The sequence below is a fragment of the Microtus pennsylvanicus genome, chromosome 10 (genome assembly GCF_037038515.1).
Source record: "Microtus pennsylvanicus isolate mMicPen1 chromosome 10, mMicPen1.hap1, whole genome shotgun sequence".
NCBI classification, from domain to species: Eukaryota; Metazoa; Chordata; class Mammalia; order Rodentia; family Cricetidae; genus Microtus; species Microtus pennsylvanicus.
The window spans coordinates 85,398,348-85,411,679 of NC_134588.1; the positions used below are offsets into that span (position 1 = coordinate 85,398,348).

At 45.3% G+C, this 13,332-nt stretch overlaps 1 protein-coding gene and 2 pseudogenes across 19 annotated transcripts in view; 2 read left to right on the forward strand and 1 right to left on the reverse strand.

Moving 5' to 3' along the window:
- Nucleotides 1-13,332, forward strand: part of Erc2 (ELKS/RAB6-interacting/CAST family member 2) — an 885,961-nt gene that overhangs the window by 88,777 nt on the left and 783,852 nt on the right. The window lies entirely within an intron of this gene.
- LOC142859191 (large ribosomal subunit protein eL8 pseudogene) lies at nt 348-4,661 on the reverse strand (annotated as a pseudogene).
- Nucleotides 5,680-7,942, forward strand: LOC142859192 (aconitate hydratase, mitochondrial pseudogene; annotated as a pseudogene).

The window sequence follows — 13,332 nt, forward strand, 5'->3', positions numbered from 1 at the left end:
TGTTGAAGCCCTTTGAATATACAGATTCCCATGGCAGAGGCTCATGTCTTGTGTAAGAAACCCAAGAACTTGAATTCTCTTAGTTCTGGCTTCCTCATCCACACCATGGGTTCGTTAGTAGTACTTGCATCTTCAGGCTGCTATGAGAATTAATTGGAAAATCCATGGGAAGGACCTGACAGCTGTGTCGGGAATTGGCGTGAACTCATTCCTGGGGCCCAAAGAGAGCTTCTTCCTACCTCGACTTTCTCTAGGTGTGGCATACATCGCAAAGTGTACTTTTGTATGTCAGGTTGGGGTGACATTTCCTTTGGCTGGACACGCCTGGCTGGTCGGTGGTTCTGGGATTAATGACTTCTTTGTACACCGGTGACCCGTTGGTCGTTCCACCGTGGCCGATCAGGTGGGTCAGCTCCTGGTTTGAGCAGAGCTGTGGTGCGGCAGTGGAATGACAAGCGTTCTAAGAACAGCAGATCTGCCTCTGTGGGAAGAGGGTTAGTGTAAGCAGCTGAACCTGAGCCTTTGGGAGGTAGGTGAGGCTGTGCTGTCTTACCGAGAGTGGGCCTTTTCATTTGGCTGTTGGAACTTTTAGACTTTTGAATATGACCCTACTGTTTTTACATTTGTGTTTATTTATGTGTACATATGAGTGTGATCACTGAATTGTGTTTGACAGAGATTCCCAGGGTTTGTTGTGGAGTGAGAAAGCCTCTTGGTGACAAAGGGGGGCTTGTACCTTGACTCCATGGAGGAAGCCTGCAGAGCTAACTGAAAATGAAACTTATCTTGTAATTAGTTTGGGATGAATATTTGGCTTTCTTTGGTTGGTCCTGATTGGAAGTTGGAAGTACAGACAGAAAAAAATAGGGAAAAATTTGGCCAGTTACTAACCAAATCCTGACTTTCATAGCTGGTTGCACAGGGGTCTTAGGCCAGGGTTCTGTCTGACATTGTTCCTTTTTGTCTTCATGCATGTGCTCCTCTCTTTTTATCATCCAGGAAAAACTAGATATCCCTGCTTTTACCTCTCAGACCTTATATCCATTTGTCTCCAGATTCGACTGTATTGTAAGGTCTTCTTGACCTTTTATTATTATGTCACCACGGAGTTGTTAATGGGGAGTAGCTGTGCGTAAGCACTTGAGACCCTGGGTAGAACATAATGACTGAAATCATGACCTTAGTGACTAAAATGGGAATAATTAATAGTCCTTGTAAGTAACTTCAGAGCTGGAAGCATCAATTGCTTAGCTGAGGCCGAGGGAACAAATTTCACAGGTCATGAGGATAAACTAGAAAGCCAAGAGTTTCTGTAAGACTGTGTTTATTCTTTCCTGCAGGCAGGGAACGACAGACCAGCCACTGTGGTCAGCCAAGAGGAAGCTGAAAGCAATGCATGTGTCCACGTGTGCTGAGGGCTTGAGACGGACCTGGAGCTCTTCTAGGGTGGAGGGAGTCATTAGTAACTTCTGCCAGAGTCAGCGATAGGTTTCCTAAGGACAGACCTATTTGCAGGAGTATCATCACTGGAATTGCCCTCATCATTACCCAGCTAATCAAGGATGCTCTCATTTTGGATCTCACGTTCGGCCATAGCACTTCATAGAACAAGTCTCTATGTGTCTTGGAATATCATTCCTAAATTTCATGGAATGTTAGTCTGAGGTCAACAGGATCAAGCTTCTTGGCCACAAAAGCCATGTCACCCACATTCATAAGTAGCTCCTTACTATGCTCCTATAAGTAAGCCCATTGAACTCATTATGTTACCAAGCTAGACTTGGGTGAAATCATTGCTTTGGTTTTCATAGTTCATATTGTGATGTGGGATTTCCCTCTGTGTGGTATGAATATGTTTTATTACCATTGCTTATGAAAGAAGCTGTTTCTGCCAATGATTTAGTAAAGTCTGGCAGGAAATCTGAACAGAGAAATAGAAAGTAGGCAGAGTCAAAGAGACACAATGTAGCTGCCGAAGGAGAAAGATACCCGTAGGCCACAGCCTCATGAAGATACGCAGGTTAATAGAAATGGGTTAATTTAAGATAAGAGTTATCTAGAAATGCTATTGGCCAAACAGTGTTGTAATTACTATAGTTTCTGTGTGATTATTCCTGTCCTGGTGACAGGGAAATAAATGAACAGTCTTCCCTTACAACATTGCTGCAGTTAAAGTTCATGCAGTATTCTTGCTGGCCTGATACTTGCTACATAGCCCCATTTCCTTGAACTCATAGCAGTTCTCCTCCTTCCACCTTCCAAGTGCTGGGATTGCAGGTATGTGTTGGTACACCCAGTTTAGAGGCTGTTTAAGTTATGCGATGAGAGCTGCATATGGTATCGAGTCCCTTGTAATAGTTTACTATATATGTCTGCAGCAGTAGAATATAGGGTTTGAGATGAAATCCTTGAACCTATCTCTGGGCCTTCCACATAGCTATTCTTAGGAGGATGGCTGGTATGTACCTGGGAGAACAGACTGTGTGCCTGTGAGCACTTGTGGGATGATAAGGTGAAAGGGCTCACAATTAACTTAGTATCTTTTTCTTAATGTTACAAGTTGTTTTCCATGGCTCATTGGATAAAGGTGTCTGCTGCTGAGCTAGATGACCTGTATTCAATCCTTGAACTCTACGGGGAGGGAGAAAATCCACTCTTGCATGCTGTGCACTGATCATCATCTCCTTGCCGTGCCATGTGCCTGCAGGTGCACGTGTGTGCCACACGCATGTACATGCATGCACACACAATGTAGTAACATTCTTTTAAAAAAAAGCATGAAAAGGTTGTTTTCTAGTCTATACTAGAAAGATCTTAAAGTTTTACTTTTTACCAAATATATGATTTTTATGGTCTGATCTACATTTATCAGAGATGTTTGGGTATGGATTTTAGAATGCTTTATCTTACTTTTAGGATTTTCTCTTTTTAACCCTCATTTATTATAGAAACACAGATCTTATAGATACTTTTGAGGAATAGAACTGTTGAAGATTTACATTCCATCTAACATGTGTTTAAGTTGATAAAGTCTGGTAACCCAGGTCATGTGCACTCAAAATAACTCTTAAATTCTTCTAGAAATAGAAGTCTTGTCTGGATTTAGGAAATCCTTAATTATAGCTTTGCACGCAACTAAAGTCAAAGGTTTAAATTCTATAGTTTGCTGAATATCTGGCTCATGGTTGGTGTCCGGGTTAGGTTTTTGTTTTGTTTTGTTTTTGTTTGTTTACTTGAGGGTAGCTAGGATCATTTGTACAGATCAATCAAGAAAATGCCCCCCACCCGATTGGCCTGTGGAAAAGCCTGTAGGGCATTTCCCTGATTAATAATTGATGTGGGAGGACCCAGCCCATGGCGTGTGGTGGCACCCCGTACAGGTGCACCTGGATGGTCTAGACCACAGGCCGAGCGAGCCACAGGGAACAATCTAGGAAGCAGCACCTCTGCGACCTCTGCCCCCTTTTCCACATTGCTGCCACAGTTCCCGCCCTCTCAGTGATGGACTTAATAATAGCTGTAAAGTGAAAGAGACCACTTTGCCTCCAGGTTGCTTTTGGCCATGGTGATTTGTCCCAGCGATAGAAACCCTAAGACAGAGCGGATGGATCTTTGAATAGCAGCTGGCATTTTTGAGGTGTGGAAATGTTAATGGGAAACGGAGGGAAATAGACTGTGTGCACAGGGGAGCCCAGAGGACAAGGAGGGCGGAGAGAGCAGAACACACGGAAGCAGCAGTAGGAAAAGGAAGACGAGGGTTTCCTGGAGAAATCAGCTTATGTTAAGATTCTCACATTTTTCCTTAGATTGGGCCAAATTATTTTTTTTGGAAGTTTTATAATTATAGTTATGTACAGAAAACTCAGCAGTACATTTAGTGGCGAGTTCTTTGGCCTTTGCCTTTTCCAGCTTGGCAATTCGAGCCACAGATTTAGGACCCAGGACGTTGCCTCCCCAGTGGCGGCGGATCTCATCGTATCTGTCGTTGTAATTGGTCCTAATAGCTTCCACCAGCTTGGCCAGAGACCCTTATCTTCTGAGTTAACCTGAGTGAAGGCAACAGTGGTGCACATCTTCCTATGGACTAGCCGCCCCAGCCTGGCCTTTCCCTTGATGATGCAGTAGGGGACCCCCATCTTGCGACACAGGGCAGGCAGGAAGACCACCAGCTCAATGGGGTCTACATCGTGGGCAATCACCACCAGCTGAGCCTTCTTGTTCTCTACCAAAGTGGTGACTGTATTGACGCCCGCTCAGAGGACAGGTGGTCTCTTAGTCGAGACATCCCCTTTGCCAGCAGCTTTCTTCTCAGCACGGGCCAGCAGCCTCTGCTTCTTTTCCTGCTTGGTCTCTGGCCTGTACTTGTGGGCAGGTTTAAGCAACTGGGTAGCTGTTTGCCGGTCCAGGGCCTGGGTGAACTGGTTAATGGCAGGAGGAACTTTGAGCCGCTTATAGAGGATGGCCCTCTGCCGCTGCAGCCTGATGTAGTGGGGCCATTTGACGAAGCGCGTGAGATCTCTCTTGGGCTGGATGTCCTGCCCAATGCTGAAGTTCTTAGGCCTCTTCTCAAACAAAGGATTCACCACCTTCTTCGACTCCTGCTTCTTCACGACGGCTGGGGCTGGGGCCACCTTCCCCTTGGCCTTCTTTCTGTTGGGCATCTTGCCGGGCTGGAGGAGAGAGAGCGGGCCAAATTATTTTTTAGGAAAGCAATTTTAGATCAGAATTTTGTTTGGAGGCCTCTCCATGTGAATAAGATTAGGTCTGAGAGATTGTATTCCTCCCCTCGGCCCTACCAAAGTGCAAATAAACAATTTTCTCACAACCAGGTACTTTCTAGAGTGTCTCCGGAAGATGGTTTTGGGAAACTTATGTGGGATAGGTCTGTGAAGTGGGGTTCTGATGGAAGGATGGGAAAGAAGGAGTATTTCCTTTTTTCCTTTTCTTTTAGAGGAAGAGAAGGGTCAGACTTAAGTAACCCATGCATGTCTGATGGCCGTGTCTGGCGAAAGTGATGTCTGTGCATTCTGTGTCCTGTGTCTCACACCTCCAAACCTCTGCCTGGTCTCTGCAAAGGGCAGTCCGACAGGCTCTGGCCCTCCTACAGGAAACCAGAAGCCTTGCCCTCTCTGGTCTAGAGCCAGTTCTCAGGGTAAATGTAGAAGAGGGAAGGAAGAGAACATTCTTTTTTCTTTTTTTTATGACCCACATAAAGTTTCCCCATGTGAGCACGAATTTGGTGAGAACTATAAAACTCCCAGACTGTGATTCTGGATTAAATAACACATTCAGCCAACACAGGGAATGTACCTCGTGGTTCTCTTTATGGGAAACAATACTTAGAGATAGTACAACACAGGACAAAAGCAGACAGAAGCATGGAAAGGGATTGACTAATTTCTCCAAACAAATGGGGGCCGATAACCAAGCCCAGTTCTAGGAAATAAAGAATCTACAGCCAGGAACTCAGTGTAAGAGTAGAAGTCACCCACACACTCTTTAGCATTGCACGCAGACTTAGCGCTCTGTGACAGCAAAGCACAAGGGACCTCTTTGGGTACTACATGCAGTTTCTAGCTGAGTCCATAGCAACAGACGGCGCAGACCATATCTCTAGGGACCAAGACATTTCCAGGTCAACTGAAAGGAAACAAAGACTACCCAAAGGAAAGCGAGCAGATGGTGTTTATCAAGGATGTGCTGCAGCAAGAGCTCCTACCAACATCTCCGGCGTTGGGCATAGGCTCGAGCAGGCAGAGCGGAGGGAAAAGTGCACTCATAAGAAGGTTTCAGGTTCACGCTCTGATTGGTGGTCACTGTCATGCAGAAGGAGGTGAGCTCACTAGAAGTGAGTGGTCTTACATGATTGGTCTGGGGGAGAACAAAATCTATGGAAGCAGAGGCACTAATGAGGAAGCGCTCAGTCAGTGACCCAATCCTGACTTCCCAGAACAGTGACTATAGAGGTTGTGGCCTGGCTTTCCCGGCAGGTTGCTATGGAGAGTGGGCCAGAAATGTTGGTTTTAGTCCCTCAATAAATATCAGTGAAGGCCTAATTAACTGGGGGCGTACACATACCATGGATTAACCCTAGCTAGCAAATACTGTGTTTTGATTTTATCCCCTAGCAGAGGATCAGCAATGATTCTTTTTTTTGGTAAGTGACTACATAAAAATAGACATAGGTACATGTGAGTGAATAGGCGTGCCTGTGTTCCAATAAAACTTTATTATTAACCTTGGAATTTGAGTTAAATAATTTCCGTGTCATGAAATATTCTTTTTTTAACCATTAAAAATATTAAAAGTGATGTAACTTCATCTTTGTCAGTGCACATAACAGCACCTTACAGTCTAATGGGGATCTGGCTACAGAAGGCCCTGGGCGTTTGGCAGTACTGTGGCCTCTGTCCATTGCCAGCGGGCCAAGGTGCCTGTGAGCCACTTTGAGCCCAGTGAGTACATCCATTGTTATCTGATAGAGAAGAACATTAACATTGTCTACAAAGGGCTGAGCCAACCTCCGATTCTCAGAGAAGATCGCGTATAGATGCCTGGATGACCCAGCCGACCAGGAGATTGAGCAAGGAAAGATGTACTGTATCTATGGCCCGAGCAGGTGGTCACTGAGGATCAAACAGCCCAGACGGCTATGCTACAATTCATTAGCAATGGACTTTCCAAGGTGGCCGTGCCATCAAGCATCCACTGTGATTATCCGATTGCGGCCCAGCTTGTCAGTGAGAAAGACCTGCATCAGGCCAAGGACAGAAATCAAGAAGTGTATCGTTTCCTGACAATTGCAGGTGCCAAGTATGGCATGGGCTTCTGGAGGCCTGGATCTAGAATAATTCACCAGATCACCCTGGAGTTCTTCTGATTGGCACTGACTTCCACACCCCTAATGGTGGTGGCCTGGGGAGGGGGTGCATTGGAGGAGGGGTGCTGATGCCGTGAATGTCATGGCTGGGATCCCCTGGGCACTGAAGTGTCCAGGGTGATTGGTGTGGAGCTGATGGGCTCCTTCTCTGGTTGGACTTTACCCAAGGATGTGATCCTGAAAGTGGCAGATATCTCATAATGAAAGGTGGCCCAGGTGCTGTTGTAGACGACCATGGCCTGGTGTTGGCTTCACCTCCTGTACTGGCATAGCAACAATCTACAGTAAGGGTGCAGAAATTGGGGCTACATCAGTGTTTCCATCCGACCACAGGACGTAGAAGTACTGAGCAAGACTGTCTGAACAAACAGACAATGCCAATCTAGCTGAACAATTTGAAGATCACTTAGTGTCAGACCCTGACTGCCAGTATGACCAAGTGATTGAAATGAACCTCAACGAGCTAAAGCCGCATATTGATGGGCCCTTACCCCTGACTTGGCTTACCCAGTGGTAGAAGTGGGCATTGTGGCAGAGAAGGAAGCTGGCGTCTGTGACATCAGAGTGGGTTTGATTGGCAGTTGTGCCAATTTAAGCTCTGGGAACTTGGGATGGTCAGCAGCTGTGGCCAGCAAGCACTGGCCCATGGACATAAGTACAAATCCCAGTTCACCATCACACCAGGCTCTGAACAGATCCACACCACCATTGAGCAGGATGGCTGTTCACAGATTCTGAGGGATGTGGGTGGTATCGTCTTGACCAATGCCTGTGGCTCTTTTATCAGCCGGTGGTACAGACAAGACATTAATAAGGGGGGAGAGAATACAATCGTTACCTCCTACAATAGGAACTTTACAGGCTGCAGTGATGTGAATTCTGAGACCCATGCCATTGTCACATCCGCAGAGATTGTCACAGCCCTGGCCATTGTGGAAACTCTTACGTTCAACCCAGAAACTGACTTCTTGATGGACAAGGCTGGCAAGAAGTCAAAGCTGGAGGCTCCAGATGCAGATGAGCTTCCAAGACCAGACTGACCCGGGGCAGCACATCTACTAGCAGTGGCAGCGGGTGGACATAAGGATGAGTAATTTGGTCCTGAGAGGCACGCTGAGTGCAGGAATCCCAGCAGTCTTCCTCCAGAAGACTTCATCATTAGTCTCATTTGGGTCCTTAAACCTCAGCCACATAGGGACTCAGACTGCAGCAGCTGAGGATCACCCAGGTACAGCCAGTGCCCACCTCCCTGTACCGATTATGTCTACCAAGACAGTATTATAAAGTTCAGTAGAAGAATTTGGGGAAGACTGGAAAAGCTTACCAAGGAGAATGGATGCATGCCTTGCCCCCACGGTTCATCTGCTTGGTGGTTGGGTGCCTGCATTCCCTGTCTTTCTCTCGCCAATATTTTATGTACGTGTTGCCCATATTTTTTTTAACACTTTTGCTGAGTTATAATTTACATGTAATACAACTCAGCTGTTCAAATTGTACGTCTTAATGGGTTTTGGTGTACACTATGCATTTTTACAAATGTGTTATTTAAAAATGTTAACTGTGCTATTTAATAGTGTTATTCATATAATTATAATGATATAATTGTACAAAATTTGCCACCAGTTTTCTAGTTTTAATCACTCCATGGAAAATTTATAGCCTTTTAGTAATAACTCTAACTCCCTATTCTTTTCTTCCTTTTCAGCCCCTGGTAACTGCAAATCTTTGTGTGTGTGTGTGTGTGTGTGTGTGTGTGTGTGTGCATATATATATATATGTATGTATATATATATGCACACACACTATGGATTTGAACATTCCAGGTACTTCATATGAGTAGAATTGTATGATACTTGTTCTGCTTTCTCCAGTCCATTTGCTTAGTCTAAGATGTACATTCTGCTTTCTGGCCTATGTCTTCCTTTAATAGCGTCTTCTGAGACTGTTTCTGGGTAGGCAGAGGCTAGGAAGTAGAGGCGGAACAACTCTTATCAAAATCTAAACTCTTATTTAGATTTTGTTGTGTAGGCAGCAAAAGTAGTAAACTTTCTCCTCCCTCCCTCCCTCCCTCCCTCCCTCCCTCCCTCCCTCCCTCCCTCCTTTCTCTTCCCCCCTCTCTCCCTTCCTCTACCTCTCTTTCTTCCTTCTTCCTTCCCTCCCTCTGGCTTCCCCCCTCTCTCCCTCCCTTCCCCTTCTCTTCCCCTCTCTCTATCATCCCCGTCTCCTCCCTCCTTCTCTCCTCCCCTCCTTCTCTCCTCCCTTCCTCTCTCTGTTCTTCCCCTTCACTCCCTCCCTCCTTTTCTTCTTTACCTCCTCCCTCTTTTCCATTTCTCTCACCCATGCTCCTTTTTCTTTATTCCCTTCTTATAACTTTCTCTTTTCTTTTTCCTGTTTCCTTCTCTCCCCTTTCCTCTCCAGGAGGAGGTGTAGTGTTTAATGTGGACCTTGACTTATGGGGAACTTGCTCGAGTCCTTCGGATAGAAGCTCTTCTTGTGCTAGTGAGACGACATTTTCTTCTCTTCCGTACCTGTAGCATGTGTGATCTCCATGGAGTCTTGGGGAGAACCTCTGATTGCTGAGCCATGACTTGTAGCTCATCATGGGAGTAATTCTTAGGATAACAAGAGTGCTCTTCTTGCAGGCCCAATTGTTCCCTGGGTTGTACTTTGGCTTCCATGACCCTCATATGTTATTTGTGATTCATCGATGTAATACATCATATGAAGTAATTCATCATACAAGCATGACCTCCATTTTTATAGATATCCATTTATATAAATATAGCACACCATCTGCTGTATAGCCCGGCTTAGCTGCCACTGTCTACTATCAGTGATGGCTCTCTTTTCGTTCTAAGTGTAAAAAATTCAAAGGTACAATTAATGTGTGTGTGTGTGTGAGAGAGAGAGAGAGAGAGAGAGAGAGAGAGAGAGAGAGAGAGAGGAGGGAGGGAGGGGGAAGGAGGGAGGGAAGGAAAGAGAGAGAGAGAGGAGGGAGGGAGGGGGGAAGGAGGGAGAGAAGGAAAGAGAGAGAGAGAGAGAGAGAGAGAGAGAGAGAGAGAGAGAGAGAGAGAATATATGTTGGGAGATATTGGGAGTTGGTTATCTATTTCTACCATGGGAGTCCCAGAATTAAACTCAGGTCATCAGCGTTGATGGCAAATGCCTTTGCCTAATCAACCATTTTGCAAGTTTTATTTTTTAAAATCTTTTTTTATTTGCATTTATTATAGCACAGATTCTAATTGGTCTTTATAAATAAAACCCGGAGTCAGGTATTAGGGGGTAAAAGGTTCAGAGAGACAGTAGAGCCTCTAGAGTATTCTTACTTCTATTTACCTCTACTCAGACCAAAGGGGCGATCCTGTCCTCAGACTGTCTCCTCAGACTTTGCCCTCTGACTGCAGGGGCGATCCTCAGACTGCAACTGTCTCCTCCAAACCTCAGGCTGCATGATCTCCTGTCTCCTCCCGCCTTATATTATTCTCTCTGCCCAGCCATATCACTCCTGTCTCCTCCTCGCTAGTGCTGGGATTAAAGGCTTGTGATCCCAAGTGCTGGGATCACCACTGTGTGAGCTGTTTCTCTTTTAGACAGATTGAATCTTGTGTAGCCCAGGATGGCCTTGAACTCACAAAGATTTCTCTGTCTCTGTCTCCAGCGTCCTGGGATTAGAGGTGTGTGCCACCACTCCCTGACCTCTAGTGGCTTAGCTTTACACTCTGATCTTCAGGCAAGCTTTATTGGTTAAAACATTAACAAGCTATCACTTCAATTTACATTTGGTTTATATTACATGTTGTGTGTATGTCCTACCGTGCACACGTGTAGATCAGAGAACAGCTGTGGGAGTGGACTATCTTCTTCCACCCGGCTGTCATTCTTGGCAGCCTGGTGTCTGGCCAGCCCCACCTCTGAATCTTTAAGGTCCTTCTCTGGAGCCCACAGTCTGATATCCTCAGCTGCCCATCAGACTTACTGTTTTTGTTTTTAATTTTTTGGTTACTTTCCCTTTCTTATCTCTCTTAGTTGAGTTCTTGAAGCAGAATGTTGAGTCTTGACCGTCTACGTTTGGACTCAGCTGGTCTCTGTTGGTGACCTTTGCTTTTGAAGCTTCCTCTTATTTTTCTTACTGGTTCAGACAGCGCACCCGTATCCAGTGTGGTGTCCTAGATGTTGGTGACACTAAGCTGCTGTTTTGCATGTGAGTGATTTTGGTCTTGTTGGAGCCCTTTCAGGCCCCATCTTTCCTTTTGTATGCTTCAGGGCAGGGTTGGTATCCTTGTCTGCCTGGCCGTCCTCACCAACCTACAAGCTTCAGGACATTCAGTGGACCTTCCCCATTTATCTTTCTTTTCCAGTCTGTCCTGGGGCAGCAGCTGCCTCCACAAGCTCTCACAGCCCATAGTTTGCCTCCAACTTCCCCGCAGCTTCACAGCATGGTTGAAGAGACTTCCTGATCAGCTCCGTGTTCTCTCTAGTCCTACTCGACTTCTCTTGTGTCTCAGCCATGCACAGCCCTCTTCCTCCCTCAGCTCAGGAGGATCTTTCCTAGCCTCATGCTTCCATCGCCCGTTTCCCTCTTTCTTCTCCTCTGGCGCTCAGCTCTTACTTACATGGCCTCTTTAGCAACCGGCTTTCTTATTCACCTTCCTCAGTGGTACTTGGCTACCGTTTTTATTTCAGCCTTGGAGAGCAGTTTCCCACTTTGTCGTTGTGGCTCTCTCTTCTTTTCCCATTACTATGTTCTCCTTGAGAAGTCAACCAACCCTACTCTGTATTTTTAAGACCCCACATCTGTTACAGAGCTTCGAGATGGCAAGGGTTATTTAAAAAAAAACTCTTGTTACCACGTGGGTAGAGTTTAAATCCAGACTTCCTGTTAGGGTTTGAATAGGTAATTTTTTTTCTGTACATCTTGGTTCCTGATCTCTGAAGTGGAAGTAAGAATACATGACTTGCCTATTAGTTATAGATATTTAAACTGCATCGAACAGTTAATAAGAGTTTCTTATGCAGATCGGTGCTGTACAGTGCTTATGATCCGGTAGTTCTGGTATTTGATTATTTCCCCTGAAATTCTTTGCTTTTTCCCCCTGGTCTCTTTTCTAAACTGTATATTCTTGGCATGGGTAGGAAGGTTTGATGTAGGAGGGTGACAAGAAGAAAAAGGAGAAAGGAAATTGAGACATTGCCTTCATTGGGCAGCAGCATTCTAATTTTAACTCAACAGTTGTTCTGTGATAGACTTTCCAGTCTGGCTCTGTGCTCCTGCCATGGCGATGCTATGGTGGAGTTTTTAGCAAAGAAACCAGATTTTGCACATGTCACACTTTAGCAAATTCATGCACCCATGGTGAGGTAGATTTCTACCAAATAAGCTATCCACTTGTCAAAATGTCACCTTAGGCCATTCATTGTTCCTAGCCATTTTATTGCTCAACGTTACTGTTAAGCTCTCCATTCGGAACCAGATGTTCCTCAGGTCACCTTCAGGGCAACAGGTGGGCATTAACAGCAGTACTAATTACAGCTTCAGGTACTGAGTTCCTATGAGGAGTCTACAGAATATGATTTCATTTTACCTTTGTGATAAACTCAGGGAGCAAGTGCCATTCTTCTGTTTAGTCAAGGAAAGCAAGGTTGGAGATGGTAGACTTGCCCATGACCCTTTACTGAGTCAGAAAGCTGACAGGTGAAACGGAGCCTGACTTGAGGTCTCATAGTCTAGGCTGCTAGGATTCAGTGTGTATTGCACCTCTAAGGATGCAGGTGCCCTTTGAAAAGCAAGCTATACATGACCAGCTTTGTAATGTTGCAATAGCTGTAGTACGGAACTACACTGAATTTGCAAGCTAGAGTAAAGTTGCCTTGCACTGTAGCTGGTTCCAGTATGACTGTGTGGTGCCTCTCTTACCTAGTAATAAGTACGGAGAGTTTAAAGAATCATTACACAAAGTAAAACAACAGCCAAGAGCCCAGTTGTTCTATTGTGTTCAGTATTAAAATATGTCAGAGGATAGAGAAGGATGAAGGACACTATTGGGTGCATCACTTAGAAATATGATTTCCTTTTATCAAGAAACCACAGCGCCCCCTGTGCCACTGTTGGTTTTGTTCTCATATTCTAGAGAGGGACTTGAGGGGAAGTGGGGTTCAAGTTCACTCCGGCATCACTAATTGCTTGGTACCAAGGCCGTATGCACAGAGTGCCAACTCGGGGAGAACCGCACCTGTTCTGTTGTCAGGATCCACTGCCTGTTTCTTGTGTAGTCTGTGAGAAAGGTTACCTTTTATTTTAAAAGGTCAAGGCAGAAGTCCTAGAGAAGAGAAGACTTGTAAATGGTGTAGTTCTATTTGGCAGGTCGTTATCTCTAAATATAATCACGTATACATGCAAATAAATAAATGGATGGGCTTCTGGGAAGTGATTTCCTTGATGCTTGTAGTCT